This window comes from Mesoplodon bidens (genome assembly GCF_964165515.1).
Source record: "Mesoplodon bidens genome assembly, contig: HAP1_SCAFFOLD_195, whole genome shotgun sequence".
In the NCBI taxonomy this organism is placed as follows: domain Eukaryota; kingdom Metazoa; phylum Chordata; class Mammalia; order Artiodactyla; family Ziphiidae; genus Mesoplodon; species Mesoplodon bidens.
In genome coordinates, this window is record NW_027671747.1 from 400,031 (window position 1) to 416,371 (window position 16,341).

The window sequence follows — 16,341 nt, forward strand, 5'->3', positions numbered from 1 at the left end:
TCTGTGCGAGGGCCTTCTCTAGTTGCGGCGAGCAGGGGCCACTCCTCATCGTGGTTCGTGGGCCTCTCACTGCCGTGGCGCCTCTTGTTGCGGAGCACAGGCTCCAGAAGCGCAGGCTCAGTAGTTGTGGCTCACGGGCTTAGTTGCACTGCAGCATGTGGGATCTTCCCGGACCAGGGCTCAAATCCGTGTCCCCTGCACTGGCAGGCGGATTCTTAACCACTGCCCCGCCCATTATTCTTTTTTTAAAAAAAATATTTCCTCATTTGTGTTTATGTGATGATGCCTTTATTTATTTTTTTATTATTGTTTATATTTGGCTGAGTTGAGTCTTTGTTGCTGCGCGCAGGCTTTCTCTAGTTGTGGCAAGTGGGGGCTACTCTTTATTGTGGTGCGCGGACTTCTCATTGTGGTGGCTTCTCTTGTTGCGGAGCGTGGGCTCTAAGAGTGCGGGCTTCAGTAATTGCAGCACCTGGGCTCAGTATTTGCGGCACACAGGCCCTAGTGTGCGCAGGCTTCATTAGTTGCAGCGTGTGGCCTCAGTTGTTGTGGCTGGCGGGCTCTAGAGCGCAGGCTCAGTAGTTGTGATGTACGGGATTACTTGCTCTGCGGCATGTGGGATCTTCCCGGACCAGGGCTGGAACCCGTGTCCCCTGCATTGGCAGATGGATTCTTAACTAGTGCACCACCAGGAAAGTCCCAGACTTTCCTTTTCTTAATGACAATTTTGAAGAGTCCTGGTTCACGTATTTCATAGACTGTCCTTCAACTTGGTTTTGTGTGATGTTCTACTCATGACTGGAGTGGAGTTAGGGTTTTGGGGAAGGAGATGTTTACTTTTCATATTCGGTTTCAACTCTATCTTTTGTCTTCTTATATAAGATATTCAATGCATTTAGTTATATATTTAAAAAAGCAGGCTTGTAGACTATTATTTTAAAATCTGCTTGCTATTTTGTAATCTGCTTGGGTTGATGGTGGTATATTTTTTTTTTCAGTACGTGGGCCTCTCACTGTTGTGGCCTCTCCCATTACGGAGCACAGGCTTCCGACCCGCAGGCTCAGTGGCCATGGCTCAGGGGCCTAGCCGCTCCGCGGCATGTGGGATCTTCCCGGACCTAGTCACGAACCCAGGGCCCCTGCATCGGCAGGCAGACTCTCAACCACTGTGCCACCAGGGAAGCCCGGTATACTTTTGTTTTAATTATGCAGTTGGCTCTATTGTGTTGATTTACATTTTATTGGTAAAGCTCAACTGCTTTGGATTATGATGTGTTTACAAGGCTACACAGATAATCTGGAAGGGAAAATGAAGTAATACAAATGACAGAAAATATTTTATAATAATAAAATTTTCTTGGCAAGCAGCAACCTTTTCTCAAAGTCAGTCTTTTAATATAATTTGCTTGCTTCATAAATATGGCTTTCTTGTTTGTTCTTATCTTTATTGATTAGTGAGCATGTTAGATGACTTGGGAGGAATCTCACTGTCTTCAAGAAATAATTTGGAATTATTGATCCAGAATGCTGACAATTCTCAAAAATGGGTCAGGAAAATCAAAGTAATAGATGGAAAAAAAATCTCAATTTTAGCTGTTGATATAACTTTTCTTAAATTTAGGGTTTTTTTTATAATTTAAGTTACTAAAACAGATGGTGGAAGGTCCACCAAGATATTTATTTTATGTATTTAAAGCATTTTACTTTGCTGTATTGAATTCCATTCATTCTGGAATTTAGGAGAATTTACCTCTTTATGAAAGAGATTATTGAAAGTAGAAAATGATTGATGACCTTCGCTTCCAGTATTTTCCTCAATAGACTTAGTCTCTCTTCTAATGCTTCTTGCATACTTAGTAATTGTATAAGGTTTAGAGAAAAATGCAGGTCTGGCTGAATATTAAGGACAGTACACTAAATAAAGCTTTTTTACTTTGCAGAATATTTTACATGTGTGTCCCATAGATTCATCAGAGATTCTAATTTTGGATAAAGGCAAGTACATTTAAGGACAATACAACATCCCTGTCTGTGACATTGGCATTCGAATGAGAAGTGAATTTGGTTCAGGACGGTTCTTGGACTGCTTGGCATTTAGGTTATTTTAGGTCAACTCTTTGGGCAATTCAATTAGAGTATTTATTGAATGGTTTTCGTGAGCTGAATGGTTGTCATGTCGTGTCATAGATGGTCTAAAACATGACTCTTATTTCTAAAATAGTTGTGTTGGTCAGATAAGGCATCTTACATGAAGTATTTAATCCAAGATAATGATGCATGAGTAAGAGGCAGATCATTATCGAGGAAGTAATTTTGGTTTTGAGAGAGGCATTCTTAGGGAAATAGGCCTTGCAGTGCTCATTTAGAGCTGGGCAGGATTGAGGTCCGGAGAGAGGAGGGAAAGGATATTTGGGTGGAGGGAAGGGCATTGGCAGAGCCTCAGAGGCCTGACGGTTCCTGGGGCCTGTGTGGCAATGGTGGGAAAGTTGGGCTGCAGTCAGCCTGTGGGTGGCCTGGACGTTGGGTAATGAGCGTGTCCGTCAGTTTATGGGTGCCCTCTGTAGAGTTGTCTGTAACTTGCTTCCTCCCTGAGGAAGTGTGACACGCTCCTGCTAGCTGCAGTGTCTTCCCCACAGCTGTGCTGTCCATTGAGGAGAAGGGGGCCTGCTCTGCCATGGCTTCCTTACTCCTCAGGGTATGGCGTGTGAATTATTTTAATAATGTATCAATCTGCCTTTTCATTCTTTTGTCACAATGCATTTGCTTTCTAAAGTGGTCTTGTTTTCAGGATAATAATTGGGTTTCCACAGGGAAAATCATAATGTATGAGGCAAATTACTGACTAAAGGCAAATTACTGACTTAAAAACATGAATCTCTAATTTGTTTCTAGTAGTTCTTCTTTTGTTTAAATTTTTGTTGTGTTAGTTATGTATAGAAACTTAAGGATAGTAATTTCTGCTCAGGTGGATAGTGGTACTGTTTAGCACAGCTCATTGGTCTTCTGAAACTTTTACAAATGCAGTCTGATTCATTCCAGCCAAGTTAATTATGAGGTACATATTTTTTTCCCCTAACGGAGACAAATGTTAAAGACAGAGATACAGAAATCATCTCCAGTTTAGATTGAAGAAATTTTAGTTACTACTGTTTGTTCCTGCTATTTGATCACAGTTTATTTTTATTTTTTGAAGCCTGTCTCTAATCAAATAAGATTTAATGTTTTAGAAGTAAAAGAGCACCATGACTAAATTAATAAGAAAAGTTAATTTAAGGACAATCATTGATTTTTAGAAATATAAAGGTACATTTCATGACTTGATTTCAAGATGATCTGGTGGTATCCTTATACTGCTGCAGAAGGTAGTCCACAGTGGGACGAGAATGATGCTTAAAAATCACCACCCTTATTATCTATGACTGAACATGTCTTAGTCCAGGCCAGTGTGCCTACCACCTCTGTGGTACACTGTTGATTTCATTTTTCTTCCAGTAGTTACTTTTGGTCCTGGACCAATTATCTAGCTGTGATGGGATTCTCCAAAAGTATCCTACATTTTGTACTTAGTGAACTAGTGATTGTTCTGTTTGCAGACATTCTTTCTGAGGCTCTACTCTTGCCTCGAAAACCTACATTTGCAGAAAGGGAAATGTATAGGTTTTCCTTTTAAATGTATTTATTTTTATTTATATTTTATTTATTTTTGGCTGTGTTGGGTCTTCGTTTCTGTGCGAGGGCCTTCTCTAGTTGCGGCGAGCAGGGGCCACTCCTCATCGTGGTTCGTGGGCCTCTCACTGCCGTGGCGCCTCTTGTTGCGGAGCACAAGCTCCAGAAGCGCAGGCTCAGTAGTTGTGGCTCACGGGCTTAGTTGCACTGCAGCATGTGGGATCTTCCCGGACCAGGGCTCAAACCCGTGTCCCCTGCACTGGCAGGCGGATTCTTAACCACTGCCCCGCCCGTTATTCTGTTTTTTTCAAAAAATATTTCCTCATTTGTTTTTATGTGATGATGCCTTTATTTATTATTTTATTATTGCTTATATTTGGCTGTGTTGAGTCTTTGTTGCTGCGCGCAGGCTTTCTCTAGTTGTGGCAAGTGGGGGCTCATCTTTGTTGTGGTGCGCGGACTTCTCATTGTGGTGGCTTGTCTTTTTGCGGAGCGTGCGCTCTAAGAGTGCGGGCTTCAGTAATTGCAGCACCTGGGCTCAGTATTTGCGGCACACGGGCCCTAGAGTGCGCGGGCTTCATTAGTTGCAGCGTGTGGCCTCAGTTGTTGTGGCTGGCGTGCTCTAGAGCGCAGGCTCAGTAGTTGTGATGTATGGGCTTACTTGCTCTGCGGCATGTGGGATCTTCCCGGACCAGGGCTGGAACCGGTGTCCCCTGCATTGGCAGACGGATTCTTAACTAGTGCACCACCAGGAAAGTCCCAGACTTTCCTTTTCTTAATGACAATTTTGAAGAGTCCTGGTTCACATATTTCATAGATGTCCTTCAACTTGGCTTTGTGTGATGTTCTCCTCATGACTGGAGTGGAGTTAGGGTTTTGGGGAAGGAGATGTTTACTTTTGATATTCGGTTTCAACTCTATCTTTTGGCTTTTTATATAAGATATTCAATGCATTTAGTTATATATTTAAAAAAGCAGGCTTGTAGACTATTATTTTAAAATCTGCTTGCTATTTTGTAATCTGCTTGGGTTGATGGTGGTATGTTTTTTTTTTTTTTTTTCAGTACGTGGGCCTCTCACTGTTGTGGCCTCTCCCGTTACGGAGCACAGGCTCCCGACCCGCAGGCTCAGTGGCCATGGCTCACGGGCCTAGCCGCTCTGCGGCATTTGGGATCTTCCCGGACCGAGTCACGAACCCAGGGCCCTTGCATCGGCAGGCAGACTCTCAACCACTGTGCCACTAGGGAAGCCCGGTACACTTTTGTTTTAATTATGCAGTTGGCTCTCTTTTGTTGATTTACATTTTATTGGTAAAGCTCAAATGCTTTGGATTATGATGTGTTTGCAAGGCTACACAGATAATCTGGAAGGGAAAATGAAGTAATACAAATGACAGAAAATGTTTTATAATAATAAAATTTTCTTGGCACGAAGCAACCTTTTCTCAAAGTCAGTCTTTTAATATAATTTGCTTGCTTCATAAATATGGCTTTCTTGTTTGTTTTTATCTTTATTGATTAGTGAGCATGTTAGATGACTTGGGAGGAATCTCACTGTCTTCAAGAAATAATTTGGAATTATTGATCCAGAATGCTGACAATTCTCAAAAATGGGTCAAGAAAATCAAAGTATTAGATGGAAAAAAAAATCTCAATTTTAGCTGTTGATATAACTTTTCTTAAATTTAGGGTGTTTTTTATAATTTAAGTTACTAAAACAGATGGTGGAAGGTCCACCAAGATATTTATTTTATGTATTTAAAGCATTTTACTTTGCTGTATTGAATTCCATTCATTCTGGAATTTAGGAGAATTTACCTCTTTATGAAAGAGATTATTGAAAGTAGAAAATGATTGATGACCTTCGCTTCCAGTATTTTTCTCAATAGACTTAGTCTCTCTTCTAATGCTTCTTGCATACTAAGTAATTGTATAAGCTTTAGAGAAAAATGCAGGTCTGGCTGAATATTAAGCACAGTACACTAAATAAAGCTTTTTTACTTTGCAGAATATTTTACATGTGTGTCCCATAGATTCATCAGAGATTCTAGTTTTGGATAAAGGCAAGTACATTTAAGGACAATACAACATCCCTGTCTGTGACATTGGCATTCGAATGAGAAGTGAATTTGGTTCAGGACGGTTCTTGGACTGCTTGGCATTTAGGTTATTTTAGGTCAACTCTTTGGGCAATTCAATTAGAGTATTTATTGAATGGTTTTCGTGAGCTGAATGGTTGTCATGTCATGTCATAGATGGTCTAAAACATGACTCTTATTTCTACAATAGGTGTGTTGGTCAGATAAGGCATCTTACATGAAGTATTTAATCCAAGATAATGATGGATGAGTAAGAGGCAGATCATTCTCGAGGAAGTAATTTTGGTTTTGAGAGAGGCATTCTTAGGGAAATAGGCCTTGCAGTGCTCATTTAGAGCTGGGCAGGATTGAGGTCCGGAGAGAGGAGGGAAAGGATATTTGGGTGGAGGGAAGGGCATTGGCAGAGCCTCAGAGGCCTGACGGTTCCTGGGGCCTGTGTGGGAATGGTGGGAAAGTTGGGCTGCAGTCAGCCTGTGGGTGGCCTGGACGTTGGGTAATGAGCGTGGCCGTGAGTTTATGGGTGCCCTCTGTAGAGTTGTCTGTAACTTGCTTCCTCCCTGAGGAAGTGTGACACGCTTCTGCTAGCTGCAGTGTCTTCCCCACAGCTGTGCTGTCCATTGAGGAGAAGGGGGCCTGCTCTGCCATGGCTTCCTTACTCCTCAGGGTATGGCGTGTGAGTTATTTTAATAATGTATCAATCTGCCTTTTCTTTCTTTTGTCACAATGCATTTGCTTTCTAAAGTGGTCTTGTTTTCAGGATAATAATTGGGTTTCCACAGGGAAAATCATAATGTATGAGGCAAATTACTGACTAAAGGCAAATTACTGACTTAAAAACATGAATCTCTAATTTGTTTCTAGTAGTTCTTCTTTTGTTTAAATTTTTGTTGTGTTAGTTATGTATAGAAACTTAAGGATAGTAATTTCTGCTCAGGTGGATAGTGGTACTGTTTAGCACAGCTCATTGGTCTTCTGGAACTTTTACAAATGCAGTCTGATTCATTCCAGCCAAGTTAATTATGAGGTACATATTTTTTCCCCTAATGGAGACAAATGTAAAAGACAGAGATACAAAAATCATCTCCAGTTTAGATTGAAGAAATTTTAGTTACTACTGTTTGTTCCTGCTATTTGATCACAGTTTATTTTTATTTTTTGAAGTCTGTCTCTAATCAAATAAGATTTAATGTTTTAGAAGTAAAAGAGCACCATGACTAAATTAATAAGAGAAGTTAATTTAAGGACAATCATTGATTTTTAGAAATATAAAGGTACATTTCATGACTTGATTTCAAGATGATCTGGTGGTATCCTTATACTGCTGCAGAAGGAAGTCCACAGTGGGTCGAGAATGATGCTTAAAAATCACCACCCTTATTATCTATGACTGAACATGTCTTAGTCCAGGACAGTGTGCCTACCACCTCTGTGGTACACTGTTGATTTCATTTTTCTTCCAGTAGTTACTTTTGGTCCTGGACCAATTATCTAGCTGTGATGGGATTCTCCAAAAGTATCCTACAATTTGTACTTAGTGAACTAGTGATTGTTCTGTTTGCAGACATTCTTTCTGAGGCTCTACTCTTGCCTCGAAAACCTACATTTGCAGAAAGGGAAATGTATAGGTTTTCCTTTTAAATGTATTTATTTTTATTTATATTTTATTTATTTTTGGCTGTGTAGGGTCTTCGTTTCTGTGCGAGGGCCTTCTCTAGTTGCGGCGAGCAGGGGCCACTCCTCATCGTGGTTCGTGGGCCTCTCACTGCCGTGGCGCCTCTTGTTGCGGAGCACAGGCTCCAGAAGCGCAGGCTCAGTAGTTGTGGCTCACGGGCTTAGTTGCACTGCAGCATGTGGGATCTTCCCGGACCAGGGCTCAAATCCGTGTCCCCTGCACTGGCAGGCGGATTCTTAACCACTGCCCCGCCCATTATTCTTTTTTTAAAAAAAATATTTCCTCATTTGTGTTTATGTGATGATGCCTTTATTTATTTTTTTATTATTGTTTATATTTGGCTGAGTTGAGTCTTTGTTGCTGCGCGCAGGCTTTCTCTAGTTGTGGCAAGTGGGGGCTACTCTTTATTGTGGTGCGCGGACTTCTCATTGTGGTGGCTTCTCTTGTTGCGGAGCGTGGGCTCTAAGAGTGCGGGCTTCAGTAATTGCAGCACCTGGGCTCAGTATTTGCGGCACACAGGCCCTAGTGTGCGCAGGCTTCATTAGTTGCAGCGTGTGGCCTCAGTTGTTGTGGCTGGCGGGCTCTAGAGCGCAGGCTCAGTAGTTGTGATGTACGGGATTACTTGCTCTGCGGCATGTGGGATCTTCCCGGACCAGGGCTGGAACCCGTGTCCCCTGCATTGGCAGATGGATTCTTAACTAGTGCACCACCAGGAAAGTCCCAGACTTTCCTTTTCTTAATGACAATTTTGAAGAGTCCTGGTTCACGTATTTCATAGACTGTCCTTCAACTTGGTTTTGTGTGATGTTCTACTCATGACTGGAGTGGAGTTAGGGTTTTGGGGAAGGAGATGTTTACTTTTCATATTCGGTTTCAACTCTATCTTTTGTCTTCTTATATAAGATATTCAATGCATTTAGTTATATATTTAAAAAAGCAGGCTTGTAGACTATTATTTTAAAATCTGCTTGCTATTTTGTAATCTGCTTGGGTTGATGGTGGTATATTTTTTTTTCAGTACGTGGGCCTCTCACTGTTGTGGCCTCTCCCATTACGGAGCACAGGCTTCCGACCCGCAGGCTCAGTGGCCATGGCTCAGGGGCCTAGCCGCTCCGCGGCATGTGGGATCTTCCCGGACCTAGTCACGAACCCAGGGCCCCTGCATCGGCAGGCAGACTCTCAACCACTGTGCCACCAGGGAAGCCCGGTATACTTTTGTTTTAATTATGCAGTTGGCTCTATTGTGTTGATTTACATTTTATTGGTAAAGCTCAACTGCTTTGGATTATGATGTGTTTACAAGGCTACACAGATAATCTGGAAGGGAAAATGAAGTAATACAAATGACAGAAAATATTTTATAATAATAAAATTTTCTTGGCAAGCAGCAACCTTTTCTCAAAGTCAGTCTTTTAATATAATTTGCTTGCTTCATAAATATGGCTTTCTTGTTTGTTCTTATCTTTATTGATTAGTGAGCATGTTAGATGACTTGGGAGGAATCTCACTGTCTTCAAGAAATAATTTGGAATTATTGATCCAGAATGCTGACAATTCTCAAAAATGGGTCAGGAAAATCAAAGTAATAGATGGAAAAAAAATCTCAATTTTAGCTGTTGATATAACTTTTCTTAAATTTAGGGTTTTTTTTATAATTTAAGTTACTAAAACAGATGGTGGAAGGTCCACCAAGATATTTATTTTATGTATTTAAAGCATTTTACTTTGCTGTATTGAATTCCATTCATTCTGGAATTTAGGAGAATTTACCTCTTTATGAAAGAGATTATTGAAAGTAGAAAATGATTGATGACCTTCGCTTCCAGTATTTTCCTCAATAGACTTAGTCTCTCTTCTAATGCTTCTTGCATACTTAGTAATTGTATAAGGTTTAGAGAAAAATGCAGGTCTGGCTGAATATTAAGGACAGTACACTAAATAAAGCTTTTTTACTTTGCAGAATATTTTACATGTGTGTCCCATAGATTCATCAGAGATTCTAATTTTGGATAAAGGCAAGTACATTTAAGGACAATACAACATCCCTGTCTGTGACATTGGCATTCGAATGAGAAGTGAATTTGGTTCAGGACGGTTCTTGGAATGCTTGGCATTTAGGTTATTTTAGGTCAACTCTTTGGGCAATTCAATTAGAGTATTTATTGAATGGTTTTCGTGAGCTGAATGGTTGTCATGTCGTGTCATAGATGGTCTAAAACATGACTCTTATTTCTAAAATAGTTGTGTTGGTCAGATAAGGCATCTTACATGAAGTATTTAATCCAAGATAATGATGCATGAGTAAGAGGCAGATCATTATCGAGGAAGTAATTTTGGTTTTGAGAGAGGCATTCTTAGGGAAATAGGCCTTGCAGTGCTCATTTAGAGCTGGGCAGGATTGAGGTCCGGAGAGAGGAGGGAAAGGATATTTGGGTGGAGGGAAGGGCATTGGCAGAGCCTCAGAGGCCTGACGGTTCCTGGGGCCTGTGTGGCAATGGTGGGAAAGTTGGGCTGCAGTCAGCCTGTGGGTGGCCTGGACGTTGGGTAATGAGCGTGTCCGTCAGTTTATGGGTGCCCTCTGTAGAGTTGTCTGTAACTTGCTTCCTCCCTGAGGAAGTGTGACACGCTCCTGCTAGCTGCAGTGTCTTCCCCACAGCTGTGCTGTCCATTGAGGAGAAGGGGGCCTGCTCTGCCATGGCTTCCTTACTCCTCAGGGTATGGCGTGTGAATTATTTTAATAATGTATCAATCTGCCTTTTCATTCTTTTGTCACAATGCATTTGCTTTCTAAAGTGGTCTTGTTTTCAGGATAATAATTGGGTTTCCACAGGGAAAATCATAATGTATGAGGCAAATTACTGACTAAAGGCAAATTACTGACTTAAAAACATGAATCTCTAATTTGTTTCTAGTAGTTCTTCTTTTGTTTAAATTTTTGTTGTGTTAGTTATGTATAGAAACTTAAGGATAGTAATTTCTGCTCAGGTGGATAGTGGTACTGTTTAGCACAGCTCATTGGTCTTCTGAAACTTTTACAAATGCAGTCTGATTCATTCCAGCCAAGTTAATTATGAGGTACATATTTTTTTCCCCTAACGGAGACAAATGTTAAAGACAGAGATACAGAAATCATCTCCAGTTTAGATTGAAGAAATTTTAGTTACTACTGTTTGTTCCTGCTATTTGATCACAGTTTATTTTTATTTTTTGAAGCCTGTCTCTAATCAAATAAGATTTAATGTTTTAGAAGTAAAAGAGCACCATGACTAAATTAATAAGAAAAGTTAATTTAAGGACAATCATTGATTTTTAGAAATATAAAGGTACATTTCATGACTTGATTTCAAGATGATCTGGTGGTATCCTTATACTGCTGCAGAAGGTAGTCCACAGTGGGACGAGAATGATGCTTAAAAATCACCACCCTTATTATCTATGACTGAACATGTCTTAGTCCAGGCCAGTGTGCCTACCACCTCTGTGGTACACTGTTGATTTCATTTTTCTTCCAGTAGTTACTTTTGGTCCTGGACCAATTATCTAGCTGTGATGGGATTCTCCAAAAGTATCCTACATTTTGTACTTAGTGAACTAGTGATTGTTCTGTTTGCAGACATTCTTTCTGAGGCTCTACTCTTGCCTCGAAAACCTACATTTGCAGAAAGGGAAATGTATAGGTTTTCCTTTTAAATGTATTTATTTTTATTTATATTTTATTTATTTTTGGCTGTGTTGGGTCTTCGTTTCTGTGCGAGGGCCTTCTCTAGTTGCGGCGAGCAGGGGCCACTCCTCATCGTGGTTCGTGGGCCTCTCACTGCCGTGGCGCCTCTTGTTGCGGAGCACAAGCTCCAGAAGCGCAGGCTCAGTAGTTGTGGCTCACGGGCTTAGTTGCACTGCAGCATGTGGGATCTTCCCGGACCAGGGCTCAAACCCGTGTCCCCTGCACTGGCAGGCGGATTCTTAACCACTGCCCCGCCCGTTATTCTGTTTTTTTCAAAAAATATTTCCTCATTTGTTTTTATGTGATGATGCCTTTATTTATTATTTTATTATTGCTTATATTTGGCTGTGTTGAGTCTTTGTTGCTGCGCGCAGGCTTTCTCTAGTTGTGGCAAGTGGGGGCTCATCTTTGTTGTGGTGCGCGGACTTCTCATTGTGGTGGCTTGTCTTTTTGCGGAGCGTGCGCTCTAAGAGTGCGGGCTTCAGTAATTGCAGCACCTGGGCTCAGTATTTGCGGCACACGGGCCCTAGAGTGCGCGGGCTTCATTAGTTGCAGCGTGTGGCCTCAGTTGTTGTGGCTGGCGTGCTCTAGAGCGCAGGCTCAGTAGTTGTGATGTATGGGCTTACTTGCTCTGCGGCATGTGGGATCTTCCCGGACCAGGGCTGGAACCGGTGTCCCCTGCATTGGCAGACGGATTCTTAACTAGTGCACCACCAGGAAAGTCCCAGACTTTCCTTTTCTTAATGACAATTTTGAAGAGTCCTGGTTCACATATTTCATAGATGTCCTTCAACTTGGCTTTGTGTGATGTTCTCCTCATGACTGGAGTGGAGTTAGGGTTTTGGGGAAGGAGATGTTTACTTTTGATATTCGGTTTCAACTCTATCTTTTGGCTTTTTATATAAGATATTCAATGCATTTAGTTATATATTTAAAAAAGCAGGCTTGTAGACTATTATTTTAAAATCTGCTTGCTATTTTGTAATCTGCTTGGGTTGATGGTGGTATGTTTTTTTTTTTTTTTTCAGTACGTGGGCCTCTCACTGTTGTGGCCTCTCCCGTTACGGAGCACAGGCTCCCGACCCGCAGGCTCAGTGGCCATGGCTCACGGGCCTAGCCGCTCTGCGGCATTTGGGATCTTCCCGGACCGAGTCACGAACCCAGGGCCCTTGCATCGGCAGGCAGACTCTCAACCACTGTGCCACTAGGGAAGCCCGGTACACTTTTGTTTTAATTATGCAGTTGGCTCTCTTTTGTTGATTTACATTTTATTGGTAAAGCTCAAATGCTTTGGATTATGATGTGTTTGCAAGGCTACACAGATAATCTGGAAGGGAAAATGAAGTAATACAAATGACAGAAAATGTTTTATAATAATAAAATTTTCTTGGCACGAAGCAACCTTTTCTCAAAGTCAGTCTTTTAATATAATTTGCTTGCTTCATAAATATGGCTTTCTTGTTTGTTTTTATCTTTATTGATTAGTGAGCATGTTAGATGACTTGGGAGGAATCTCACTGTCTTCAAGAAATAATTTGGAATTATTGATCCAGAATGCTGACAATTCTCAAAAATGGGTCAAGAAAATCAAAGTATTAGATGGAAAAAAAAATCTCAATTTTAGCTGTTGATATAACTTTTCTTAAATTTAGGGTGTTTTTTATAATTTAAGTTACTAAAACAGATGGTGGAAGGTCCACCAAGATATTTATTTTATGTATTTAAAGCATTTTACTTTGCTGTATTGAATTCCATTCATTCTGGAATTTAGGAGAATTTACCTCTTTATGAAAGAGATTATTGAAAGTAGAAAATGATTGATGACCTTCGCTTCCAGTATTTTTCTCAATAGACTTAGTCTCTCTTCTAATGCTTCTTGCATACTAAGTAATTGTATAAGCTTTAGAGAAAAATGCAGGTCTGGCTGAATATTAAGCACAGTACACTAAATAAAGCTTTTTTACTTTGCAGAATATTTTACATGTGTGTCCCATAGATTCATCAGAGATTCTAGTTTTGGATAAAGGCAAGTACATTTAAGGACAATACAACATCCCTGTCTGTGACATTGGCATTCGAATGAGAAGTGAATTTGGTTCAGGACGGTTCTTGGACTGCTTGGCATTTAGGTTATTTTAGGTCAACTCTTTGGGCAATTCAATTAGAGTATTTATTGAATGGTTTTCGTGAGCTGAATGGTTGTCATGTCATGTCATAGATGGTCTAAAACATGACTCTTATTTCTACAATACGTGTGTTGGTCAGATAAGGCATCTTACATGAAGTATTTAATCCAAGATAATGATGGATGAGTAAGAGGCAGATCATTCTCGAGGAAGTAATTTTGGTTTTGAGAGAGGCATTCTTAGGGAAATAGGCCTTGCAGTGCTCATTTAGAGCTGGGCAGGATTGAGGTCCGGAGAGAGGAGGGAAAGGATATTTGGGTGGAGGGAAGGGCATTGGCAGAGCCTCAGAGGCCTGACGGTTCCTGGGGCCTGTGTGGGAATGGTGGGAAAGTTGGGCTGCAGTCAGCCTGTGGGTGGCCTGGACGTTGGGTAATGAGCGTGGCCGTGAGTTTATGGGTGCCCTCTGTAGAGTTGTCTGTAACTTGCTTCCTCCCTGAGGAAGTGTGACACGCTTCTGCTAGCTGCAGTGTCTTCCCCACAGCTGTGCTGTCCATTGAGGAGAAGGGGGCCTGCTCTGCCATGGCTTCCTTACTCCTCAGGGTATGGCGTGTGAGTTATTTTAATAATGTATCAATCTGCCTTTTCTTTCTTTTGTCACAATGCATTTGCTTTCTAAAGTGGTCTTGTTTTCAGGATAATAATTGGGTTTCCACAGGGAAAATCATAATGTATGAGGCAAATTACTGACTAAAGGCAAATTACTGACTTAAAAACATGAATCTCTAATTTGTTTCTAGTAGTTCTTCTTTTGTTTAAATTTTTGTTGTGTTAGTTATGTATAGAAACTTAAGGATAGTAATTTCTGCTCAGGTGGATAGTGGTACTGTTTAGCACAGCTCATTGGTCTTCTGGAACTTTTACAAATGCAGTCTGATTCATTCCAGCCAAGTTAATTATGAGGTACATATTTTTTCCCCTAATGGAGACAAATGTAAAAGACAGAGATACAAAAATCATCTCCAGTTTAGATTGAAGAAATTTTAGTTACTACTGTTTGTTCCTGCTATTTGATCACAGTTTATTTTTATTTTTTGAAGTCTGTCTCTAATCAAATAAGATTTAATGTTTTAGAAGTAAAAGAGCACCATGACTAAATTAATAAGAGAAGTTAATTTAAGGACAATCATTGATTTTTAGAAATATAAAGGTACATTTCATGACTTGATTTCAAGATGATCTGGTGGTATCCTTATACTGCTGCAGAAGGAAGTCCACAGTGGGTCGAGAATGATGCTTAAAAATCACCACCCTTATTATCTATGACTGAACATGTCTTAGTCCAGGACAGTGTGCCTACCACCTCTGTGGTACACTGTTGATTTCATTTTTCTTCCAGTAGTTACTTTTGGTCCTGGACCAATTATCTAGCTGTGATGGGATTCTCCAAAAGTATCCTACAATTTGTACTTAGTGAACTAGTGATTGTTCTGTTTGCAGACATTCTTTCTGAGGCTCTACTCTTGCCTCGAAAACCTACATTTGCAGAAAGGGAAATGTATAGGTTTTCCTTTTAAATGTATTTATTTTTATTTATATTTTATTTATTTTTGGCTGTGTAGGGTCTTCGTTTCTGTGCGAGGGCCTTCTCTAGTTGCGGCGAGCAGGGGCCACTCCTCATCGTGGTTCGTGGGCCTCTCACTGCCGTGGCGCCTCTTGTTGCGGAGCACAGGCTCCAGAAGCGCAGGCTCAGTAGTTGTGGCTCACGGGCTTAGTTGCACTGCAGCATGTGGGATCTTCCCGGACCAGGGCTCAAATCCGTGTCCCCTGCACTGGCAGGCGGATTCTTAACCACTGCCCCGCCCATTATTCTTTTTTTAAAAAAAATATTTCCTCATTTGTGTTTATGTGATGATGCCTTTATTTATTTTTTTATTATTGTTTATATTTGGCTGAGTTGAGTCTTTGTTGCTGCGCGCAGGCTTTCTCTAGTTGTGGCAAGTGGGGGCTACTCTTTATTGTGGTGCGCGGACTTCTCATTGTGGTGGCTTCTCTTGTTGCGGAGCGTGGGCTCTAAGAGTGCGGGCTTCAGTAATTGCAGCACCTGGGCTCAGTATTTGCGGCACACAGGCCCTAGTGTGCGCAGGCTTCATTAGTTGCAGCGTGTGGCCTCAGTTGTTGTGGCTGGCGGGCTCTAGAGCGCAGGCTCAGTAGTTGTGATGTACGGGATTACTTGCTCTGCGGCATGTGGGATCTTCCCGGACCAGGGCTGGAACCCGTGTCCCCTGCATTGGCAGATGGATTCTTAACTAGTGCACCACCAGGAAAGTCCCAGACTTTCCTTTTCTTAATGACAATTTTGAAGAGTCCTGGTTCACGTATTTCATAGACTGTCCTTCAACTTGGTTTTGTGTGATGTTCTACTCATGACTGGAGTGGAGTTAGGGTTTTGGGGAAGGAGATGTTTACTTTTCATATTCGGTTTCAACTCTATCTTTTGTCTTCTTATATAAGATATTCAATGCATTTAGTTATATATTTAAAAAAGCAGGCTTGTAGACTATTATTTTAAAATCTGCTTGCTATTTTGTAATCTGCTTGGGTTGATGGTGGTATATTTTTTTTTTCAGTACGTGGGCCTCTCACTGTTGTGGCCTCTCCCATTACGGAGCACAGGCTTCCGACCCGCAGGCTCAGTGGCCATGGCTCAGGGGCCTAGCCGCTCCGCGGCATGTGGGATCTTCCCGGACCTAGTCACGAACCCAGGGCCCCTGCATCGGCAGGCAGACTCTCAACCACTGTGCCACCAGGGAAGCCCGGTATACTTTTGTTTTAATTATGCAGTTGGCTCTATTGTGTTGATTTACATTTTATTGGTAAAGCTCAACTGCTTTGGATTATGATGTGTTTACAAGGCTACACAGATAATCTGGAAGGGAAAATGAAGTAATACAAATGACAGAAAATATTTTATAATAATAAAATTTTCTTGGCAAGCAGCAACCTTTTCTCAAAGTCAGTCTTTTAATATAATTTGCTTGCTTCATAAATATGGCTTTCT